The sequence below is a fragment of the Rhinoraja longicauda genome, chromosome 4 (genome assembly GCF_053455715.1).
Source record: "Rhinoraja longicauda isolate Sanriku21f chromosome 4, sRhiLon1.1, whole genome shotgun sequence".
Lineage (NCBI taxonomy): Eukaryota > Metazoa > Chordata > Chondrichthyes > Rajiformes > Arhynchobatidae > Rhinoraja > Rhinoraja longicauda.
The window spans coordinates 71,266,149-71,292,637 of record NC_135956.1 but is presented as its reverse complement, the minus strand read 5'-3'; the positions used below and the strand labels follow the sequence as shown (position 1 = coordinate 71,292,637).

The following is a 26,489-nucleotide window of genomic DNA, read 5'->3' as shown; positions in this document are numbered from 1 at the left end:
TCACCTTAAACCTGTCTTTCCTCTGGTTCTTGATTTCCCCACCCTGGGTAAAGAAAACCTCTGTGCATTCAAGTCAGAAAATGTTCTACACTCATTCGCGTTCGTATTTTGTGTATCGCTTTTTCCACCATGGATCAAAGCGGCCGTCTCTTTGGACATGACATCACAAGAATGACAAGAGACCTTCTTGTTCAGTGTATGCCCAATGCAGAGGAATTTTACATTGTTTGAGACATTCAAAAGTCTGCAATTAATCTAACACCCTTCCATAAACATACAGCAACGTAGGTATCGTTGCATGGAAGGCCTTGCCAATGTAACATACATTTTAGACTGTCTGCAATTGAATCTCTCCGCCAGAATCTGATGACTTTACATCTTTGCCAGCATCTTCGACATAAATAAATTAGCTTGCAGAAGGCAGACAGGGTTTGAGTTGCAGATGAGCGTTCCCCTTGCAATCCCCATACACGACTTCCTTTTTTTTTAATGGGATGAGATCTAATGTCTTAAGCACTTTAACTTTACGAGGTGATCGAAGCGGTCAATAAACACGATACGAGCGCAAATAAAATGGGACATTTTCGAAACCCAGGAAGGTAAATAAAAGTTAAGAGATGAGTAGAGGGTTGGGGCGCCTTGGTCTCGGTGGCAAAACGCACCGGCGCGTTACATCGGTCCCGTGAAAACACTACAGCCCTCTGCAGAATGGGTTAGTTCTCACACGTAGCCACTGACACCCACGTCTCTTTCATGACACCTTTGATGTTACGCGGTCATTTCTTCTGCAAGTGCACTTTTGTCGACCTGACCCACCCCCCAAAGTTAGTCAGAAACTGTTAAAGAAAAAAAAAAGTTTCATACAGTGTCACCGCGGAGACAGGACCCCGGGCGGTGGGAGTTTTGGTGGACTATGTGCTGACGGGATCCGAGCAGACTTATTTATTTTTCTTCCTTCAAGAACAACTCGTTCATCAAGATAATTGAGGGGGATGGGGGTGGAAGGATTGTGGGTGGGGAGAGGGGGAGCAACTAGCAAATGCCTCGTGCGCTAAACAAACCCACTTCTCGGCAGCTTTGGACTGCAGAATGAAACATGTTTTGTTTTTTATTTGAAAGGGAATTTCTCACCCTTTGTAAAATACTTGTAGGTTCCTGATGTTGGTGTTGTACAAATCAAAAATCACAGAAAAAATACTCTGGCCCATTAGTTTTGTTACCAGCCGCGTTATCAATGCGAGAATTTGAATAATTTAATAATTGAAAACATTTGTTAAAATAGTTATCACATCGCGGTAGTTAATGTTTTGGAAAAAGATATTTGTTCTGATATTTTAGTCAACGGAATATGATAATTCTGAAATGTCCTCAATGTGATATTTGAGGAGAAGATTAAAGAAATTATGTTCGCGTTTATCTACAATCAAACATGATCGCTACATTATCGCTGATAAACATTGGAATTATAATTGTATCACCACCCCACCTTATGCTGCTGCACTTTTTTAACGTAGTTATGAGGATTCTCTCAGAGCAGATTGTAACTGCTGACAGAATTGGAGAATATTGAAATGAAGGAAAGAGAAATCTGTGCTCAAAGTAAAACTCCTAATGAGAGTAGGACTTTACGCCGGTTTATTGGACGAAGATGCCGCCAAGAAAACCGGTGGTTTATTTTGTTATTTCAACTCGTCCTCTGCCCCGCGATATAAATCTGCCCTCTTTGTGAACGCAGGGTGTTCAATTTGAGCTCAGCCCGAATTCCTCGTCCGTGACCTAAAAGGATCGAGCCGATTACATCGACCTGTCAACTAGCCCGATACAGATTACCCTAAAGCGCCCGTGTTGCTGAGAGGCGAGTGGGTGAGGGGTGAATTGCTGTGTCCCCCCCCCTCCTCCCCTCCTCCCCCCCCCCCCTCCCCACCTCTCTCAATTCGCAAACCTCCAGCACTATATCAACCAATTGATATAAAACGCCGATTGACGACTGATATTTTAAAAAGGCGATTACATCAAGTTTTTGGACTACAGATCCCATTGCATCTGCAGAGACTTCTTTGATTCCGCTTTAATAAAACAATCGAGGACTTCAGCAAGTCTGAAGGGTCCTGACCCAAAACCTCGCCTATCCATTCCCTCCATAGTTGCCGCCTCACCCGCTGAGTTACCCCCAGCACTTTGTGTTTTGAGTAAATAATGATTTGAGCGAAATTCAATTTGATATTGTACATTTTGGTTGTCCTTTTACATGAGTTACCCGTTTACTTGTTTGCTTAAATTTGATATTCATTCCTAACGCCGTCCTGCACTCAATAGCTGGTTACCGTTAAAACGGCGAACATTAACACTTTTTTGTAAACTTGCGATATTTATCTGAAATACGTTCCTCCAAATCAACCTGTTGATGTGTATATTTTGCTTGGTGCCCTTTCTCGGAATGAGTCTCAATGCCATCTCCCAGCGCCAGAATTAAAGCCTGGAAGCGAGAGGTTGATAAGCACAAAATCTTAACCCACGGATCCCTTTCTCAGCCAAGATAGAGACACTCTTTGTCTATTAGATAGTGAGGTGTGTGTGCGTGGTGATGTATGTTGTCGGTCAGTGTGTGTGTGGTGGAGAGTTATGTACGTCTCCATCTGTGGATACTTCAGTGACTGTGCATGTAAGCGTGTGAGGTTTGTGGTGTTTAAATTTATGTGTGTATATTTCTCTGAAATGATATATATGGGGGGTTATATCGGTGTGTGTGTATGTGTGTGTGTGTGTGTGTGTGTGTGTGTACTTGTGTGTGTGTGTGTGTGTGTGTGTGTGTGTGTATGTGTGTGTGTGTGTGTGCATGGTGGCGTGCGTATGCGTGACTCCGTGTGCATGTTTGTATTTTGTTTAGTTTAGGTTATTGTCACGTGCACCGTGGTAGTGAAAAGCTTTTTTGTTGCGTGCAAACCATGCATTGTATATGTTTGCATATGCATATATGTTTGTATCTGTGTGTGTGTGTGTGTGTGTGTGTGTAAGCCAGCGTGCCTCAGTGTGTAGGTGTGACGCATTGTGTATATTTGTGTGTACATGTATGTTTGTATCTCTGTGTATCTGTGTGCATGTGTGTGTGCGTGTGTGTGTGTGAAACAGTGCTTTTGTGAGCGTGCGTCTGAGAGAGTGGTGCCACCGGCGGTTTCAGTTCACAGCACCCGGGGCAAGCTGCACTTAAATAGCCCGTTTAAGAATATTCCCAGAAAGAATCTCACACAGCCCAGTGCTTTCAGCCGCCTGCTCATAACCGCAATCATGGCACCTCACAAGAAATCTCTGCATCCCCAAAGAATCATGCTTTGGCACATGCAACGACCTTAAGCTTCTTCGCCGTTGTTGCCTTAAGCGGCTACAAACATGCTCCATATTATACTAAAGGCTAGTTTTATCTCGTCGCCAAAAGCACGCCTATTTAGCTCGTATGTGGGAAACCTTGGCATAAGATATTTCATTCTGGGCCTCTGTAACCGAGGGCCGGAGCAATCGAACGTTAATTTTGCATTGTGCAAAATATTTATGGGAAACTAAAGTTGCTTTGCTCAGCAGCTCACGATGTGTGAGCTTGTTGTTCATCCCTTGAAATTGCGGTGCAGGATATTAGCAACCATCCAGGTTAGTATCGTTAGAGTATACTGGTTCGGTCTTACCATAAACCGCAGCCAAATGCGGTTAGATTTTACTTTCTGTTCGATACCAGATTGTTTTATTTAATGCATCGCCATTTTTATTGTTAACCGCACGGTTATTTGCGCTATGTTACATCCCCTTAATAACATTCAAATAGATATTAGCAATTAATTGATTTTAACCGTGTTCGCCGATTTTTTGAGTGGAAGTGGAGAATATACAGCCTCCATTAAATGTCATAGTAAATACCTCACTTTGCTAAATAATCCAGACGGAGAATCCATTGCAAGTTGTGCTCTGGAGAGTAAGTTCTCTCCGTCGACGTTTAATGCTGTGGGAAATATTGTGTGTAACACAATCCCCAAAAACAGCTGTAAAACAGCAAAGCAGATTCACTGAAATTTCGCATTGAGATCTCGACCCTTGTAAGGTTGTCCCTGGTTCCTGTACTCAACCCCCGTACTTCATAGTCCTGATCCCACATTACAAGGTCACTGGCTTCCCTCTTATACTAAAGAAAAAAACCCAAAGGAAATAACTTCTTGGGTGTTGTTCAAATATTTTGCAACCAAAGTCGTCCCGGAGTGTGTTCTGTCAAATCTCTTACAATTAAAATTCGACAAGACATTTAACAACATAAACCAACCTAGACGCTACATACATAATTTTCTTTACAATCATTCCCTCTTCTCCTATTTCACCATCTCCCCGTCGAGGTGCGTAACGGGCAGGCCAACAGGCCGATCTCACTCTTTACCTGCCACGATCCGAGTGTTATTGTACAAACGTGTTAATTGGGAATTACATTTCACTGTGCTCCATCCAGCCAATATAAAATATACGATGCAGGTCAACAGCATTTATATTTATGATTCCCTATCATAAACGACTAATGTGGTCATTGTTAACAGTGTTGCATGTTTTTATAATAAATGCGACGTGTGTGGTGTGCGGTGCACAAATGCTTTCCTATAAACCATCACACCTCAGTCTCTGCTTCATTTGGGGTATGGGTGCGTAACTGGATTGAAAGGTGCAAACTATGTGTTGGTCGGTTGGTTTTAGGAGAGAGTTCATAATTATGATCGCACGAATTGCACTTCACAGACAAAACCTGTCATCAACATCATCCGTTAACTGAGTTTTAATTGTAAATGTCATGAGAGCGTTGTTCTTGTCAGTTGATCTGACCGGTTTGTCTGGGGTTCCCGGTTTGTCTGGGGTTGTTGGAAACATCTCTCCCCAGTCCGATTCAAGACACCATCCCAACTCAACGCCGCAGCAGACCAAGGCAGCGGCAAAGGATCTCTGGAACCGTCGCATTAACTTGGTTGCTGGAAGGTTTAGCTTTGGACCGCGAGGATCCCAGTCAACTCGCCCTTGAGCGAAGAGCTCAAAAGTCGCGTAAACTGAAACAATGTGAGAAAAACGAGAAATTTGCAAAAAAAAAATCAAATTGTTTTAACAATGACAAGGGTGTTCCCGGTTTGTGCAATCCAACAGGGACTGGTGGTTGGGAATGTTATAGAGGTGAAATACTCGTCGACATGTTTAGCAGAAAGAACGTAGCTGACAGTTGGAATTCAAAGGTGGACACTGTGATTATGATATTTCATAAAATATGAATTGTACAAACATTGAAGATGGTGGTGGGGGGGGGCGCTTATGGCTAATGGCGTTCTCAATCCAACTTACAAGAAAATAAGAAACAAGTGGCCTTGTTGGACTTTGAGATGTGTGAAGATTGAAAAAGGCTTGTTTGGATTGGTGCTTACACACATGCACATACACACCCACACCCACACCCACACACACAAAACAAAAACGATTTTCTTTGGGAACTGGAAGCCTCGATTCGGCGTAATTGCACCCAATGATCAATTAATGAACCAAGGCGCTTTCTCGTTGGTCTTTGCAATTAGTTTGTCTATATCGGCAGAACCCACGTCTCTCTCTCTCTCTCTCTCTCTCTCTCTCACTCATACACATGCACACACACAGCACCCGCTACAACTCTCTCTCTCTCTCTCTCTCTCTCTCTCTCTCTCTCTCTCTCTCTCTCTCTCTCTTCCCCTCTCCGCAGATTTCAGGAGGGAGAGAGAGAGAGAGAAAAAAAATTAATAGCCGTTGTACAAGTGTGGCCCGAACCCGGGCTGTTTTGTTAGTTTCTTGCGCTGATCAATTCCTGGCTTGGACGAGGAAAGCGAAAGAGCAAATGGTTCAAGGCAGAGCTGCACTGTATATGCGCGCCCGCCACACATTGCACGCAGACACAGATCGCGAGTAACAAGGCAACACAGCCAGAAGGGAACTGTGCAAAGTAGATTTTCAACCCGAATAAATACACATCCACTGTCAGCACCGTTGAAATTTCGAGAAAATTCAATACATTGCAAAGGCGATTGCATTGAATTTCCATCCACCCACTTTCACCTTTTCACTTCACCTACATGTACAACACAATACTTACCGGTAACACGGGGGATTCCAAACTTCCCAACAGCTGCAGCGATGGGCAATAGTCACGTCTTAAATAAGTCACTGTGTTTTAATCCAGAGCGTCAGGAGCGCATCATTCAGGCGAGTTCAGAATAACTTTCCAACTTCTCCCTGACTGCCGACTGCATACTCCGCCAGGCAAGGTTTGTTTCACAGGGACGGCGGGTGCTGGGAGGTGTGAAGAGCCGGGTTTGCAGACTTTTTGCGATGGGGGCTGATGGTGAGTCTGGACTCTCTTCCTCTCGGTTTCCCTCTGAACTCAGTCTCCAAGCACCATCACATTTCACTATAGCCCGGGCGGGCAGCGCGCCTGCGCACAGCCGGGGGCATGATTAACTCCAGCAGTGACTATTGACATAGGTTCAATGTCTCAGTAATGTGTTTACTGCTGTTTGGATAGCAACACGTCCTTAAAGGGACGGCAGTCTTTTTTAAAACACGGGTTTGTCTAGGATGTCAAAACGTGGGGCGGGCGAGATGAGGTGGTGGGGTGCTGCCTTGTTTTTAGTGAAACAAGGAGGGAAGAGGTAATGCTGTGTCAAAGAAAACTCTTATTACTTATGAGTAAGAGAGATGGTTTAAACATCCATATTTTTTTTTAAATCCAAGGAAGAAATAAAATAGTCTGGTTTGGGGTATCTAGATGAACAAAGAACAGATTTGCAAATTTTTTTTAAACGATTTTTTAAATTGTTAATCTGACGGAGAAAGCAGTTCGTTTGAGAAGCCTTATCTCAGGCCAACTAGTTCACAGACTCTTTCAGAAACAGGCAACGTGCCCGGGGATCTTTATCCAGCGCAGACTAATGTTAATTTTTTTTAAACCACAAGAATAGAAATTGCATTATAATAAAAACAAAACTCAAAAGAAGCGACCGCCTTCCGTAACAATCTGGGTAACATTGGCAACCGCTCCGCCGGCCAACCGAACGCTGGGAACTGGATGGACAATTAACTTTTATGCATCTGCTAATTTTACCTCCTTTCCATATCACCGCGTTCATTTGATGTGCTTCGTGTGGGTGGGCGTTTGTTTGGCTTTTTTTTAAAATTCCGCGAGGAGGGGGGTGATTTCATTTATTGTATTATGACTGGAGTTTAATTTAAAACAAAACTAGTAAGATCTTGTTTTAATGCCCTGAAAGACGGGGGCGTCCATCGTTGGCTGCGCTGAATTGCAGGCTTATTTGACAAACCCAGAAAATTAAATTATTCTTTTCAAGAAGTAATCAGTTTGACTTTTGATGAAATACTTGCACTCACCTCCATCGTTTGAGTGGATGATGGTCCTTTGAATTGTACAATATTGAAATAACGTTTTATATATTCTAAAGATTCTACGTGTTCTCAGAAGGAATTCTTAAACAAGGTATAATACTTTATTTTCATATTTATTCTCATGGTTTCTTTTCATTTTCACCTGACGACATCACAACTCAAAACAGAGGGGTCACCACTGCAAGCAATCTGTACTTTCTTTCTCTTGTTTAATAATTAAAAAAACAGTATTGTTTTATTCAAGGGAATCAAACCAAAATATTGCGCAACGTCTGGCATTGGTAGAATAACAAGGTTTGAGTTATTTTTAAGGAAAGTAAAATATACTAATGGCCTTAAAATAATCTGTTGTATATGCAGCTGTGCGGCGGCTTCGGAAATAGACCTGACACGAGTGAAAATGACTCGTTCAGAATGAAATCCCAAAAATTCAAAAAGTCTTAATTCCCCACACCCCTCCCCCTTCAAGTGACCCTTCGTTTTCCGAAGGAGCTGTCAGTTCAATTGCGGCCCTGGGTTAATTGCCGGCGTGATATTTTCTCATGAACCTAACCTTTCCCATCCACTGCTGCCGTAGTTTCGCATTTGGACGCCTCCGTTTAGTCGACTTTTTGTGTTGTATCAGTATAAAAGTCTGAATCAAACCCGTCTTATTTTTAAACACAATCCTACACGGTGACTCATAGAATATATATTTCCCCCCTAGAATTTCGCACCGCCAGGGAGAAACGAAGTTATGTTTGGTACTAAGTCTCGGGGACTGAAGACAAGGAACTTGCTGTCTATTAATTCTGACCGAACTGGGGAGCTGCCAGATAGCGGCGACAATCCACCAATTGGGGTGTCGCTGATCTATGTCTTTCTTTAATCAGTAGTTGGGATTTTGCAGTTATCCTGTTGTGGAGATTGGGAAGCTTGACATCCAGGAACATGGGCTGTAAATCTGTCCACTGCTCTGTGTGTTTGGGTATTAGGAAACGGAAAAGTATTACGTCGGCTCGCCTGTTCTTGACATAATTTTTTATAGATGTCCCAGAGAGACAGGGATGGACCTAAGCGCACATCGGCCTCAAGGCGAAGTAACCACAAACGTAATGTTTGCGGGTCACTTTCCTCCGAGATATCAGCGAATTTCCCGTAGGCCAGGTGACATTTGGCAAAAGGATGACCCTTTAATTTTTACTTCTTTGCTTTCAATTATGGACTTGGTTAAACTGGTCCATTGCGCCGGGAGAAGTTGATACTATTGCAAAATTAGACTGTACGTTAAATTCTAGTGCGGAGATTTGACCCAAAATCAAAAGATGAAGCCATCAGAAGTATCTGATTGAGGGTACATGTTTCAGTAATGATCAGGGTGCTCGGGCTGATGTGTACAACCATTGCGCCAATTTTTCAAAATAAAATTTTGAACCAATGCCAAACCCGATATAATTTATCCGAAGAATACAGAATGTAAATCAATATCTCTCAGACCCAGTAGCATGTTAAATTAGGATCAACCGTCGATGGTTCATGTATCGCCGGCGCTTCATCGCCGCCGGGTCAAATAAAAACTGGAACTCCCAGCGGCATGGGTGAAGCTCACCCACATCAAATCAAGAGTTCAAGAAGGCTTCTCGACACTTTCTCATGGGCAACGGGGCATCAGTAATACATGTTAGCCTGGCCAGATACTCCCAAGTTCCGTAACAGTGGACAAATATATATAAGTAGGCAGACATTTGCCACACTGCCAGATCCGTTTCACCAAGTGGACAGCATTATTAAACTTCCTTCTTAATTTAGTATTGAGGGGATTAAACATTTTTAATAATCTATTTGCATCTATCTGCGTGGGAGAAACAGTCATTGAACCAACACAGCTTTAAACACATTTAGTGCTATTGTTGCATTATTTAAAACGACATTTCAGAAATTGATGATTGGTATAAAGTTATTTTAACCGTTTTTAATAGATGCCAGCTGTTTTGGTTCATGCACGGTTTTAGAGTCAACCGATAACTTCGCTCTACATAATATATCCGATTCATGACAGTGGTTTAGAATAGGCAAGTTCAATTGTTTTTGACATCGGGCTTTGTTGATGGGAAAATCGATTGCCTTTCGAACAAACGGTGACTGCGATCCCTTGGCGGACCGTGTCCATGAGAGTGTAAGTCCCACAGTCGAGAGATGCCTGGGTTTTCCCGTTTAAAACCCAAACGACTTAATTCCGTTATCACAATAAACAACTCGCCCTCTTCCTGACCAAAGATTTCTTCCACCCATTCGCCTATCAGATCCAATTCATAAAATTAAGGATGAAATTTAGCATGTTACAGATTGTAATCCATTACACATGCAGTACTCCGTCCTAAGTCGCTTGCAAATTGTGCAAGGTTACATAATGTGGGAGGTAGATAAGTAGTGCGGCGCATTGGGTATGTTATATCAAAACCGCACATGTATCATATAATATACTACTCACATATCCAAAACAAAAAATCTGTTTTAACTAGTCCGAAATTGCAAAGCATTTTTGCTATTTAAAGGCTCAGTGATGTTACATTCCGTGATCTGATACCCCGCCAATAACATCTGAACACGGAGGCTATGAAAACCTCTTATATCATTTTCTGAAACGCACAGCGTTTCTAGTCTGCCCACCAGATAAATATTTTAGACACACAAAGACACACAAAGACACACACACACACACACACACACACACACACACACACACACACACACACACACACACACACACACACACACACAGGCGACATTCCGGGTTTGGGATCCTTCTTGGAACGTGCTTTAACCAGTGATGATACACTGGTGCTATCTCAGGGCATGCACCACAAAGGCACAGTATTAAATAATTTCAGTTTCTCTCTGATTCACATTTAATTTCTATTGCAAATATATTTAAAGTAAATGCTTTGTTCTATCTTTTATTGATGTAAAAAGAAATCCTGATGTGATTCTTAAACAGACTTACAGTGGAAACACGTCGGTGATTAATGATTAAACGAACCAATGATCAAACTTCAATGATTAAAGTAGATATCAGATATAAATAGACATAACAAATATTCTGACATTAGTTATTCAAGTGACGGAGTGAAATGATCACAGGGGAGACACAAGGAACTGCAGTTTTCCAAATCTTGAACAAAACACAAAGTAATGGAGGGACTCAACGGGTCAGGCAGCATCTGTGAAGAAAATGAGCAGACGAGGCTTCGGTTCGGGACCCTTCTTCAGACTGATTGCAGAAAGAGAGGGGAGAGGTAGAGGTGGGACAAAGTTCGGTGAGTGATAGGTGGATACAGGTGAGGCGGCTTTGATTGGCGGATGGGTAGAGTAAGTAACAGAGGCTAGAGTGAAAATGAGACGAAAGGTGTCAAATAAGGAGAGAAGAGTAGGCGTGAAATGTGAAGCCGGAGGGTGGAATATGGATGGAAAGGGACGGGGAGGGGAGGGGGGGGGGGGGGGATAATGGGAGAAATGCGGGCGCTGCGGGGTGAATGGGGGTGGGGAGTAGTGGAGGGACGGGAAAGAGAGTTAGCGTACAGACACTTTGTGATTAGCTAAAGATTCCAGTTCTGCATTTTATGGTGCCTCGATTAATTTGTCCGTTGGATCCTGAAATATATGACAGTTACGGGATGGCGTTTTAAATAATTCAATCCGCAATGCCATTTTAGTCGTCTGTCAGAATGTTTTTGATTTAGAAGCAGAGTGCCTGGCAACATTTGGGAACCATGTCTCACGGACCTTGCAAACTGACAGGTTTGACGAGCACCTGAGAGCCGCTAACCGGCCTAGGGGCGCCGCCCAGCGGCCACTACAGAAACTGAAGGCCAGAGCGAAAGGAACGATGAAGCCAAACCACCCCCCCCCCCCCCCCAAAAAAAAAAAGACGTACCTAACTTTAATATTTTCCACTCAACTAATGCATACCAGATTAAGAAAATCAATGATGTAAAAAGAAAAATATGCACGACAAATTTAAACCAGAGCGAAACGTAACATGTGTTTTTTTTTTGAATGAAGAGTCAAATTTAGCCTAGGACATTAGGCACTGTGATTTACATTTGGTGATTGCACGTTGCAACCCCATCCTATTAAGGTTCTTTAAACGTTTCCAGTTTAAAACAAAATGCTCGAGAACAACAAAAATGATATAATGTTAGAAAGAGCTTAATCTTCCGGTTCTTTTTGCAGAGTGTAGCGCACTGCTTACCTTTCTTCATCGGTGAAATTAAACAAAAGATTTCTTTACGGCTGAAGTAACAGCACAGTTCGTTTCATAATTACCATTAAGGAACTTATTTTATGAAGCAGTATTTAATGCAGATGTAGAATATAATCTGCCCCATAAACCTCGCATTAACGAAGTGTTAAACAGTGATTTCATCCAACACTGGGGAGCATTTTTTTTACCAAGTTGCTGCTATCTGGTCGACTATTTGGATAATTGTTAGATTACTGATAGTGAAGGGGGGTGTTCTACCGAATGCATACAATAGGTGTTTCACGTCATTATTTGGTTTTGTAGTTTAAAAAAAACACTTTAATCTAGTCCCGCTGACCAATGTTGTTAAAAACGTTCGGCAAACAAGCCTTTTCAGACCTGCAAAAATAAATAAATCAATGAAATGTTTGTAACTAAAACGAAATTGTGTTTTGCCTCGATAAGGTTTTCGTTTGTAAATTAAATATATTTAAATGCCTTATATGCCTCACCAACTTTTGGTTAGACAACCACGACAGTGTGCAGCATTTAAAGAATTACCATTTATCTTTCCCAATATCTCCTTATGTGGGTTCGTGTAATATCTGGTGTACAACACTCCCGGGAGGCGTCTTGCGAATTCTTACTTCGTTAGAAGCGCTACTTTATCTTGCAAAAAAAAAGCAATGTGTTGGTGTAACTCAGCAGGTCAGGCAGCATCTCTGGAGAACATGGATAGGTGACGTTTCGGGTCAGGGCCCTTCTTCAGGCCTGTGTCTACATTCATCTTACACCTGTGGATTCGTTACGAATGCGCTGGTCCATAATTCGACCACCAATATTCAACCATATCAGATAAGAACGGGTCTGGTCTGGGATAACAAGACCGCAGACCGTTTGCCGTGAGTGAAATCTCGTAACCCACTGGCAAAACAAACTTCAGATATTTCCATCAAGATCAACTGTCTTCTTCAGGATAGAGAGCAATAAAGAGCTGCAGATGCTGGTTAATACACAAAAGGACACGACGTGCTAGATTAACACAGCGGGTCAGGCAGCATCTCTGACGAACATAGATACATGACGTTTCGGGTCGGAACACTTCTTAGACGCCATTATCTCAATTTTCAGTTGTTCCCCACTATAAAATAGGTATTAAAACGTGGTCTGTGACATCGACATTATTAGTAAATCAAAACAGAGGTTATTGTCAGGAATCACATGTCTACTGAATCCATTACTGTGTCATATTATTAAAGAATAACCACTATTGACTATCACCGGCGCCCAATGTGTATTTTAAAGGGGATTTCCGAGGAAACAATGCATATCAACACATTTGGGAAAAATCAGGCATGAACTGGCTTTTTAATTGTTAACAATTCCTCACAAAATCGGGGTTTCTTGATGAGTTAGGGCTAAAATATTTTAATGGTCTTACAAACCGCCTTGGGAAAATGCTTGCATAAAATATGTTGTTTTTAAGATCACAACAAAATATGTTTTTCTACACAGATGTTGACTGCCCTGCCTTTGCCGCTTAAATTGCAAACAATAGGGGATATTATTGTGACATCCGCATTCAGTTCCTTTTGTGAATGCGTTTGGAAAAAAGCGTAGCTTACACTTTCCAATAGTCGGTACAGGCTACGGACGCACTGACGCTTGTCAATGTCAGCGCAAACTTGTCAATGTTTGGCAAAGACCTGTGATTGACTTAGAAATTGCAATAAATATAGGATGTAGACACAAAATGCCGACGTAAAATCAGCGGGACAGGCAGCATCTGTGGAGAGAAGGCATGGGGGACGTTTCGGGTCGAGACCCTTCTTCAGGCTGATGTCAGGGGAATGGGCGGGACAGAGATAGAATGTAGTCGGGGACCATTACGACTGGTGGGAGAACTGGGTAGGGCGGCGGATGGAGAGAGAGGGAAAGCAAGGGCTATTTGAAGTTAGAGAAGTAAGAGTGTAAATAAATAGAGGATGTTTTAAAAGAAACTGGTTCGAATTGGAAACAGCTATTCCGGTTCTGAGACAATTGGTTTTGAAACCAATTCTAGGAAATTACGGAAGGACGAAAGTTACAGAAGGACGAAGTAACTCAGCGAGCCAAGCGGCGTCTCTCGCGAACATGGAGAGGCGACGGAAAACGTCACCTATCCATGTTCTCCAGAGATGCTGCCTGACCCACTGAATTACTCCTGCACTTTGTATCTTTTTTTGGTAAATTAGAATGGTATGGCGCCATACATGATGGCGCAGCGGCACAGTTGCTGCCTTGCAGCCCCAGAGACCAGGGTTCAACCCTGACCATGCGTGCTGTCTGTATGGAGTTTGTACGTTCTCCCCGTGACCGCGTGGGTTTTCTCCGGGTGCTCCGGTTTCCTTCCACACTCCAAAGACGTGCAGGTTTGTAGGTTAATTGGCTTGGTTAAAATTGTAAAATTGTCCCTCGGATGTAGGATATTGCTAGTGTACCGGTATCGCTGGTCGGCGCGGATTCGGTGGGCTGAAGGGCCTATTTCCGCGTTGTATCTCTAAACGAAACGAACCAGTCTCAAGAAGGGTCTCGACCCGACACGTCACTCATTCCTTCTCTCCAGAGATGCTGTCTGTCCCGCTGATTTACTCCGGCTTTTTGTGTCTAAACTAAACTAATGCACTCTGTGTAATTTAATTTTCACTTGAGGTGCTCACACACCTACTTTAATGAAACTCATCACTGATAAATAAGGGAGCATTTCAGGAGAGAAGGAAAGGGTGACGTTTCGGGTCCCGAACCGAAACATCACCTATTTCTTCCCTCCAGACATGCTGCCTGTTCCGATTAGTTACTCCAGTATTCTGTGTCTACTTTAGGTGTAGTGCCTTCTGTGTCTACCTTCGGTGCATCTGCAGTTCCTTCCCACATTTATAAATCAGGGGTTTCGACTTTCGAAGCGCCGTTGGAAATGAGTGCCAAATCGTTGCAACACAACGGTTCGAAATATCCCCTGATGCGAAACACCCAATGAGAGGTTTGTTTTGGCCAAGAACCGTGTCGAGGAGTTAAAATGATGTAATTCCCTCTGTGTTATATACTTCGCAAAACAATCTGCTTCCAAAGCATCATTCTGTCCCGCTCTTATCACCAACTCATTTATTCCCTTGGAAAAAAAATCACCAGATCTTCTCTGGCCCTTCAACGTGGAAGGGGAAACACGAACAGACGAGGCGTGGATTTTAATACTCCCGAGTGTCCCTTACGAATAATGTTTAAAATATCAAACCATTTCATTACTAAGAGTACCTTTCACATCCAATCATAATTCAAAAACTTGGCAAAGACACCTGATGTGGTTGGAGAAATTGCAATGAATATGGCATTTTATAAAAACGCATGTTCAGAATCCCCTGATCAATTACGTTCAATTAGAAACAGCTATCCGGGGAGTGAGGCAATTGTTTTGTTTTAAACAAATTTAATCTCACTGAAGAAGGGTCTCGACCCGAAACGTCGCCCATTCCTTCTTTCCAGAGGTGCTGCCTGTCATGCTGAGTTACTCCAGCAATTTGTGTCTGTCTTCGGTGTAAACCAGCATCTGCAGTTCCTTCCCACAAATTAAATCTGTTATCAGGTTTGAGAAAATTATTAAACTTTGGACCGGATTAAATAATGCAAAGCATCTCGACTTCGGGGTGTTTGCAGATTGAGGATGGGATGTGTAAATGTTATCACAAATGAAGTGGCCGGTTCCTTCTGTAAAAACGAAGGATAAATTAAATTTTGGCATTGCCCTTCGCTGCTGTCATTGCACTCTGTCTGAGGGCTGTTTTTACGGTCAAACGACCAAAACTAAACATCCTGGACAATCAATATACATTGCAACCAATTGGAAAGAGTAAGCAATGTGATCTGTTTTGCTCTTTTATTTGCACAAAATAAACTTCAAAGTTGGAATTAAATTTCACTGCAAACCGTTTCGCAGCGAAAGTCAGGAAGAAGCCAATGAAAGCAAAACGTGGAACTCACCCTTCTCTGTTCGCCGCTAACAGCTACAATCTCTTGATGTTGTACATAAAGCAGCTTCAGGCGAACGTAGACGGAAATACGATGATAACGCAACAAAAATCCACACACATATGAAGAACAACTTTGCCTTTAAAAAAACACACATGCATCGTTGAAACAAAATGTAACTAAACCCGACCACGTCGTCGTCCAGCCATGATTTGACTGAGTTATGATTTCATTTTTTCATTTAGACCGAGTCACCACTATCGCAGTTATGGATGGGTTCAAAGTACTGAAGATGACAGGCCGCGTAAATGCACATTGCAACGGGAAAACAATAGACAATAGACAATAGACAATAGGTGCAGGAGTAGGCCATTCAGCCCTTCGAGCCAGCACCGCCATTCAATGCGATCATGGCTGATCACTATCAATCAGTACCCCGTTCCTGCCTTCTCCCCATACCCCCTCACTCCGCTATCCTTAAGAGCTCTATCCAGCTCTCTCTTGAAAGCATCCAACGAACTGGCCTCCACTGCCTTCTGAGGCAGAGAATTCCACACCTTCACCACCCTCTGACTGAAAAAGTTCTTCCTCATCTCCGTTCTAAATGGCCTACCCCTTATTCTCAAACTGTGGCCCCTTGTTCTGGACTCCCCCAACATTGGGAACATGTTATCTGCCTCTAATGTGTCCAATCCCCTAATTATCTTATATGTTTCAATAAGATCCCCCCTCATCCTTCTAAATTCCAGTGTATACAAGCCCAATCGCTCCAGCCTTTCAACATACGACAGTCCCGCCATTCCGGGAATTAATCTAGTGAACCTACGCTGCACGCCCTCCATAGCAAGAATATCCTTCCTCAAATTTGGAGACCAAAACTGCACACAGTACTCCAGGTGCGGTCTCACCAGGGCCCGGTACAACTGTAGAAGGACCTCTTTGCTCCTATACTCAACTCCTCTTGTTACGAAGGCCAACATTCCATTGGCTTTCTTCACTGCCTGCTGAACCTGCATGCTTCCTTTCATTGACTGATGCACTAGGACACCCAGATCTCGTTGAACTCCCCCTCCTCCTAACTTGACACCATTCAGATAATAATCTGCCTTTCTATTCTTACTTCCAAAGTGAATAACCTCACACTTATCTACATTAAACTGCATCTGCCATGTATCCGCCCACTCACACAACCTGTCCAGGTCACCCTGCAGCCTTATTGCATCTTCCTCACAATTCACACTACCCCCCAACTTAGTATCATCTGCAAATTTGCTAATGGTACTTTTAATCCCTTCGTCTAAGTCATTAATGTATATCGTAAATAGCTGGGGTCCCAGCACCGAACCTTGCGGTACCCCACTGGTCACTGCCTGCCATTCCGAAAGGGACCCATTTATCCCCACTCTTTGCTTTCTGTCTGTTAACCAATTTTCTATCCATGTCAGTACCCTACCCCCAATACCATGTGCCCTAATTTTGCCCACTAATCTCCTATGTGGGACCTTGTCGAAGGCTTTCTGAAAGTCGAGGTACACCACATCCACTGACTCTCCCTTGTCAATTTTCCTAGTTACATCCTCAAAAAATTCCAGTAGATTTGTCAAGCATGATTTCCCCTTCGTAAATCCATGCTGACTCGGAACGATCCCGTTACTGCTATCCAAATGCTCAGCAATTTCGTCTTTTATAATTGACTCCAGCATTTTCCCCACCACTGATGTCAGACTAACTGGTCTATAATTACCCGTTTTCTCTCTCCCTCCTTTCTTAAAAAGTGGGATAACATTTGCTATTCTCCAATCCACAGGAACTGATCCTGAATCTATAGAACATTGAAAAATGATCTCCAATGCTTCCACTATTTCTAGAGCCACCTCCTTAAGTACTCTGGGATGCAGACCATCAGGCCCTGGGGATTTATCAGCCTTCAGTCCCATCAGTCTACCCAAAACCATTTCCTGCCTAATGTGGATTTCCTTCAGTTCCTCCATCACCCTAGGTTCTCCAGCCCCTAGAACATTTGGGAGATTGTGTGTATCTTCCTCAGTGAAGACAGATCCAAAGTAACGGTTTAACTCGTCTGCCATTTCTTTGTTCCCCATAATAAATTGCCCTGCTTCTGTCTTCAAGGGACCCACATTTGCCTTGACTATTTTTTTCCTCTTCACGTACCTAAAAAAACTTTTGCTATCCTCCTTTATATTATTGGCTAGTTTACCCTCGTACCTCATCTTTTCTCCTCGTATTGCCTTTTTAGTTAACTTTTGTTGCTCTTTAAAAGAGTCCCAATCCTCTGTCTTCCCACTCTTCTTTGCTATGTTATACTTCCTCTCCTTAATTTTTATGCTGTCCCTGACTTCCCTTGTCAGCCACAGGTGTCTCTTACTCCCCTTAGAGTCTTTCCACCTCTTTGGAATAAATTGATCCTGCAACCTCTGCATTATTCCCAGGAATACCTGCCATTGCTGTTCTACCGTCTTCCCTGCTAGGGCCTCCTTCCAATCAATTTTGGCCAGCTCCCGCCTCATGCCTCTGTAATCCCCTTTGCTATACTGTAATACCGACACTTCCGATTTTCCCTTCTGCCTTTCCATTTGCAGAGTAAAACTTATCATGTTGTGATCACTGCCTCCTAATGGCTCTTTTACCTCTAGTCCCCTTATCAGATCAGGATCATTACACAACACTAAATCCAGAATTGCCTTCTCCCTGGTAGGCTCCAGTACAAGCTGTTCTAAGAATCCATCTCGAAGGCACTCTACAAACTCTCTTTCCTGGGGTCCATTTCCAACCTGATTTTCCCAGTCTACCTGCATGTTGAAATCTCCCATAACCACCGTAGCATTACATTTTTGACACGCCAATTTTATCTCCTGATTTAACTTGCACCCTAAGTCGAGGCTACTGTTTGGGGGCCTATAGATAACTCCCATTAGGGTCTTTTTACCCTTACAATTTCTCATTTCTATCCATACTGATTCAACATCTCCTGATTCTATGTCACCCCTTGCAAGGGAATGAATATCATTCCTTACCATCAGAGCAACCCCACCCCCTCTGCCCACCTGTCTGTCTTTTCTATACGTTGTGTACCCCTGAAAACCGTACCAATCGGAACGACAAAGGCATTGAGACTGACAGGTGAGATGTCAGTAGAACACAAAGTGCTTGTGTAAATCTAATAGTTCCATGGAATTCCTTCTATAAGCTAGGGTACTGTTCGATTCACCTCTTCCCATTGAGGACATTGGACTTTGTCTAAGCAATGTTAAGAACTATATTCTGCACTCTGTATCTTCCTCTTTGCTCTATCTATTGTACTTGAGTTTGAACTGATTGTACCTATGTATGGTAGATCTGATCTGCCCAGATAGTATGCAAAACAAAGCTTTTCACTGTCCTTAGTATATGTAATAGTAATAAACCTAAACCTAAACTCAGCAGCTCAGGTAGCATCTCTGGAGGATATGGATATGTGATGTTTCAGGTTGGAACCATTCATCGATTCAGCTCCTTATAATAGGTGAGTTATAGCTTGCAAAGGGAAAACACGAACAAGTAGGCTAGAAGTATATTAGCACTGGAAGAACACAAACCAAGAAGTGGTGGTCCAATATATAATATCACTCGAATCCCCGTGCAGTCCCATCCATGTTATAAAGATATAACTTGGACCAACATATATTAATCAGCCACATTCTCAGTAAAGATAGATGCAAAGTGCTAGAGTAACTCAGCGAGTCAAACAGCATCTCAGGAGAAAAAGTATGGATGATGTTTTGTGTCGGGACCCAAAATGTCACCCATGCCTTTTCTCCAGAGATGCGACCTGACCCACTGAGTTACTCTTACACTTTGGTATAAACCAATCTTTGGTATAAACCAGCAATTGCAGTTCTTTGTTTCACCTTGTTCAACAACACTGGGAAATGGGACCAATTTAGAACAATTGGAACTTGCTTAGATGGTTTAGGTTTCGTTTTGTCATGTTTCCAGCTAATCTAACCAATAATACTGTACATAAGTACAATCATAGAAACATAGAAAGTAGGTGCAGGATCAAGCCAGCACCGACATTCATTGTGATCATGGCTGATCATCCACAATCAGTAACCTGTGCCTGCCTTCTCCCCATATCCCTTGATTCCACTACCCCCTAGAGCTCTATCTAACTCTCTTTTAAATTCATCCAGTGAATTGGCCTCCACTGCATTCTGTGGAAGAGAATTCTACAAATTCACAACTCTCTGAGTGAAAACGTTTCTTCTCATCTCATTTTTAAATGGCCAATCATTCAAAACTCATACAATAGATAGAGCAAATAATAAGATTCAGAGAGCAGAATGCAGTTTTCAGCATTATATATTGGTCAATATGGACAGGTTGGGCCGAAGGGCCAGTTTGTGTGCTGCATGACACTATGACTCTGTAATATTGTTCAAAGGTTGAGAAACAATTGAAAAAGGTTCCTAAGCTGAAACATCACCTATCCGTGTTCTCCACAGATGCTGCCTGTCCCACTGAGTTACTTCAGCACTTTGTGTCTTTTATTGAGCAACAATTAATGCACACTCATCGGCGTTTATTTTAGCGGAAGGGGCTTTCATGAACATGAAGGAATGGAAGCAAACTGATGAACTGTCTTGTAATATTATGGACAAACCTATGCAAGGTTATGCACTCCTTAATATATAATCAAATCTTATGAACCCAAATTGCATTGAACCTGGAGGGGGAAGTAAGCAACTGAGCAGTGCAATGCAAAATTAGTGATGCGACTGTAAAGACAATAGACAATAGGTGCAGGAGTAGGTCATTCGGCCCTTCGAGCCAGCACCGCCATTCAATGTGATCATGGCTGATCAAGACATTCAGGGAATGAAAGAACAGCTCATCTATTGCTCAATGGGGAGACGGAAATAGATGTATAACGTTAATGATGCAGGACTATTGAATAATTGAATCAACATTATTAATATAGAACATAGAATAGTACAGTACAAGAACAGGCACTTTGGCTCACAATGTCTGTGCTGAGCATGAAACCAAGACCAACTAGAGTATAGAAGTTGGGAGGTCATTTTGCAGTTGCAGACCGCATTTGGAATATTGTGTTCAGTCCTGGGCACCATATTATAGGAAAGATATTGTCAAGCTTGAAAGGGTTCATAGAAGATTTACGAGGATGTTGCGAGGACTAGAGGGTGTGAGCTATAGGGAGAGGTTGAGTAGGCTGGGTCTCCATTCCTTGGAGCATAGGAGGATGAGGGGTGATCTTATAGAGGTGTATAAGAAGAATAGTTCGGGTAGATGCAGAGTCACAGAGAAGGTCCTGTTTCCACACTGTATCACTCTATGACTCTATAAATCTATAACTCTTAACTCCCTGCACATGATCCATATCCTTCCATTCCCTACATATCCATGTGTCTATTCAAAACCCCTTTAATGCCACTATCGTTGCGACTTCCACCACTATCTCCGACAGTGTTTCAGGCACCCACTACTTCCTCGCACATTTCCTTTAAACTTTGCCGCTCTCACCTTAAAGCTATGCCTTCTAGCAATTTAGAATTTTATCATGGGAAAATTGTTCTGACTGTCTACCCATGCTCACAATTTTCGATACTTCTCCCTCAACCTCTGCTTTTCCTGAGAAAAAACAACCCAAGTCAGTTGGTAATACAGTGGAAATTAGCAGGAGAATCATTCTTAGTTTTTTTCTCTTCAAATACAAATTTCAAATTTCAGAAGCCAATTAACCTACAAACCTGTGGGAGGAAACCAAAGCACCCTGAGAAAACCCACGTGGCCACAAGCAGAATGTCCAAATTCCGTACAGACAGCACCCATAGTTAGGATCAAGCCCGGGTCTCTGGTGCTGTAAGGCAGCAACTCTAATTTAACTCCACCCCGATTAATCTATTAATCTAGTCATGATAATCTTGAAGAGAACAATAATAGCTTCTTCTCAGCAACCATCGGGCACTTAAACATTACACAGCAGTATACATCCCAGGAGCCTCGCGAGCCTGTGGCCGGAGCCTGGGACGGCGCGTGAAGGTGTCGGGAGGAGACCCGGCGGCAACCGTGGAGGAGATCGGTGTGGCGTTGTTGAGGACGCCGGCAGTCGAGGACGGGCCATGTGGGAGTCGGAACATGCGCTGCCAGGAACTAAGGAGGACCTGGCGCGGGACGGGGCGACCATAATGGAGGGGGAGGGGAAGGGGGGAGAATGAAGGTGGACCTGGCACGGAATACTTTGTTATATTGTCTGCATCCTTTATGTGGCGACTATTACATAACTTGAGAATACAAACAAAGAATTGCTCTGTGACTTGTCACATGTGACAATAAAGTATTCAATTCAATTTAATTCAATACATTACATAACAGCAACACATCACCAATTATGATATTCTATGAACTGTGATTTTGGATGCACTACGAACTTATGTTTTACACCAAACTGAATCATCCTACCACAACCCGAGAGCAGTGCTGAACTACTATCTACCTCTTTGGTGACCCTTGGACTGTCCGTGATCGGACTTTTCTTGCTTTACCTTGCACTCAACATTATTCCCTTATCATGTATATCAACACTCTAAAAGGATCGATTGTAATCGTGTATTGTCTTTCTGCTGACTGGTTGGCACACAACAAAAGCTTTTCACTGTGCCTCGGTACACATGACAATAAACTAAACTAAACTGAAACTATTATGGTGACCTATTAACAGTTATTAATTTATTATATTTTTTATCATTATATATTATCTGTGAGTTTCAGTGTTTGTGGGCCTGTTAAGTCACAGCAAGTAAGAATTTCACTGTTCCATTGTGGGTAAATAAACATTTACTCTCGACTCTTGATATATCAAAATGTAAAACAGTCTGCAGTAGTAACATAATTATGCACTTCATCAATTCAGAGGGATGTTTACAATTCCAGAATTTAGTGCACAAAATCTTGACCAAAAATGTCACCTGTCCATTTACCTCCACAGATGCTGCCTGACCTGCTGAGTTCCTCCAACAGTTTGTGTTGGAAGAAACTGCAGATGCTGGTTTAAACCGAAGATAGACCCAAAAAGCTGGAGTATCTCATCGAAACAGGCAGCATCTCTGGAGAGAAGGAATGGTTCAGGTCGAGTTTCAGGTCATGATTCTTCTTCAGACCCTGTATGTAGAAGGGTCTTGACCCAAAACGTCACCTATTCCTTCTCTCCAGAGATGCTGCCTGTCCTGATGAGTTACTCCAGCTTTTTGTGTTTATCTTCCAACAGTTTGTATTTTGCTCAGTTCCAGTATCTGCAGTCTCTTAGGTTTCCAAACAAAAATTGTGTTCTTCATGTTGGTGAATTGCATCAATTCGAATAGAATAGTATTTATTAAACATTAATCTTGAGTATGCTTAAATGTGGTTAAATTAAATATTTAAGATTTAAATGAATAGCTTATAAAATAAACACCATTGTAGAGTTTTCTAAACAAATAGGCTGGCTTCCCATTAAACAAGAGTGCATCACAAAGCATAGGACATAGAACAGAGCATAGAACAGTACAGCCACAATGTCTGTGATAACCATGAAGGCAAGTTAAACTAATCTCTGCCTGCACGTGATCCATATCCCTCCATTCTCTGCATATCCATGTGCCTACTGAAAAGACTCTTAAATTTCACTAGTGTATCTGCTTCCACCATCACCACTGGCATTGCGTTCCAAACATCTACCACTCTCTGTGTAAAGAAACTTGCCCCGCACATCTCCTTTAAATTTCCTTCCTCTGACCTTAAAGCGATGCCCTCTAGTCCTTGACATTTCCACCCTGGGGAAAACTTCTGACTGTTTACCCTCAATACCTCTCATAACTAAATATACTTCTATCGGGTCTAGCTGATTTGATTGAGAGGTTTCTCATCAGAATGTCCCGATACAATCCCGAGGTCACAATTTATCCAGTTAATAGATCTTTCAGAAATGAAAAAAAATCCAGAATATCCAATTAGTAGTCATCTTCATGGTTAAAACATAAGAAAAATAATTTCATTCCAAAGTCCACTCGAGACCTGAAAAAGGGTCCTTGTCCATAATGCCGTCTGTCCATTTCCCTCCATAGATGCTGCCTGGTCCACTGAGTCCCTCCAGTACTTTGTGTAATAAAGTCATTGTCGTAGGGTCACATAGCTGAGAAACAGGTCCTTTGGTACAATTCGTATATGCTGACCAAGATGCCCCATCTAAGCTGGTGCCATTTGCTAGTTAGCCCATATCCTTCTAAACCTTTCCTATCCACGTATCTGTCTAAATGTCTTTTAAAAGTACCTGTCCAAATGTCCTTTAAATTTTGTTATTGTACCTCGTCCATGTACCCACCTGAGTTAAAAAGTTGCCCCTCAGGTTTCTATTAAATCTTTCCCCTCTCACCTTTGTCCTCTGGTTCTTGATTCCCCTAACCTGGGAAAAGACTATGCCTTCACCCTGTCTATTCCCTTCATGATTTTATACACCCCTATACACCAGTTTTCGTCGTTGCCTTCATTTAATTACTTACACGGCTAACTGACAAGGGAAGAAAGTGCAGAAGATCTGACTACAATTCTTCAATCCTCTCTAGCTCCAGCAATGGTGCCAGAGGTCCGTTACTTCTAAAGGGAGAAGGGGATTAAACTGAAGGGAAGGAGCAGGCTAGTGTTTATGACTTTGATGGCGAGGAAATTATTAGAATCCATTGAAAGGAACAGAGTGAATTTTATTTTGGAAAGGCATAAAAGAACGAGTTTTGATAAGTTGCGGATATTCTCATTGGGAGCTGTGGAGTGACCTTGTAAAGCGAGTGAGAGGAAGAAGGGTTACGAACCCAAATGTCACTATCCATGTTCTGCTGGGATGCTACCTGACCTACTGAGTTACTCCAGCATTTTAGTTTAGTTTAATTTATTATCATGTGTACCAAGGTACAGTGAAAAGCTTTTTTATTGTGTGCCAACCACCCAGTGGAAAAACTATACATGATTACAATTAAGCCATCCACAGTGTATGGATACAGGATAAAGGGAATAATGTTTAGTGCAAGATAAATTCCAGTAAATTCCGATTAAAGATAGTCCTAAGGCCTTCAATGAGATGGATAGTAGCTCAGAACTGCTCTCTGGTTGTTGGTGGGATGGCCTGAATACAGGTGTCTTTCCATGGTAAACCACCATCTGCAGTTCCGTTTCCACAAAGATAGCGTACTGACTGGTTGCATCACAGCCTGGAAGAGCAACCTGAATGTCCAGGAATGAAGGAGGCAGCAGAAAATGGTAGACATTCCCCAGTCCATCATTGGTACCGACCTCCCCACTATCGAACGGATTTACAGGAGGTGTTGCTGAGTTCTTGGAAATTAATCTTCTAGTCTATATTATTTTAAAGGCAAAGAAAAGATCAAATGTCCAGATACATGGGTCTGCAATCACCAATGTATACTAGAATTATTATATGGTTTCTTGGACTCAAGCCAATAACATGCATTGGACAGGTAAAGGTTAGTTTTCAAAGGAAGGAAACAGGTTTTGTGAAATAATAGCTTTATCATAACATGGTGGGATTTATAGGTAGGTTATTAAAGGTGATGTTATCTACGTTGTAAAAATGCACATTCCACTGTAAAAGAAACCTCACTATAATCATTGTGGGAACAAGCTTGCTGTAATGACAGAGATAACAAAAACAAAGATGACGTGTAACAATAAAAGTTCTTCTATTTCACATTGGTGATCATATTTTATGAGTCATTTTCATACCGTGTTTCACATAATAAATGTTGATGAGACAGTATAATGACAGTAGATCTCAAAAGGATGTTTTTCCATATGAATGCGTAAAGCATACAAACTTGTGCAAGGCCTGAAATTTTGAACAAATGTAATTAAATAATGTGGATACTCCCAGGATGGGTCAAAAGTAATTTTACAAGAATGTCAGAAGTCATGGAACAAGGATTAGCTGTTCCTTCTGCAGGGTTTATACAATTTTCTGTAAAATTGATTCTGTTGTGTCTAAAATACCCACAAACATGCGCGAAGCAAAATTGCAAAATGCAGACATGTCATACATCTGCCTCTCTGTCTGAAGAAGGGTCCTGACCTGAAATGGCACCTATGCATGCTCTCTAGAGATGCTGCCTGACTCACTGAGTTACTCCAGCACTTTGTGTCTTTAGTTCATTTTCGATACTTTCAGTGTTCTTCGACCAGTGGAATGAAGAAGCAATGACCGGGTTGGGTCGAGTCTTTGATTATGTTGGCTGCTTTTCCAATGCAGCTTGAAGTGTAGATGGAGTCAAGACCACGTAGTCTGGTCTGTGTGATGGACTGGGCTATATAGACAACTCTCTGCAATTTCTTGTGGCCTTGGGCAGACTGTTCCCAAACTACCTGTAATGCAACCCGATGGTATGCTTTCTGTGGTGCATCTGTGGAGGTTTGTGAGAGTCATGTGAGGCATGCTGTATTTCCTCAGTCACCTTAGGAAGTAGAGTTGTTGGTGTGCCCTCTCGCATTAACGTGGATGGTCCATTACAGATCATTGGTAATATTAATGCCAAGGAACTTGAAGCTCCCAAACATTTCCACTTCGGCATCATTGGCGCTGATTGGGGCATGCACTCCACCACAAGTCTGAAGTCGATAGATTAGGGTCTATTCTAACCAGAAATGTTGGGTGAACAGGGGATTCACCCTCCGCTAAAGTCCAGATCCGAGGCTTTCAACAAGGATGACCCTTAGTGTACAAGAATGCCAAGAATGGTTCAGTGGTGCTTAATTTGTCATATGGTGCAAA

General features: G+C 42.3%; 1 protein-coding gene across 2 annotated transcripts in view; it reads right to left on the bottom strand.

The window, feature by feature from the left end:
• The window catches only part of osr2 (odd-skipped related transciption factor 2), a 39,276-nt gene that overhangs the window by 4,376 nt on the left and 8,411 nt on the right, over positions 1–26,489 (bottom strand). The window lies entirely within an intron of this gene.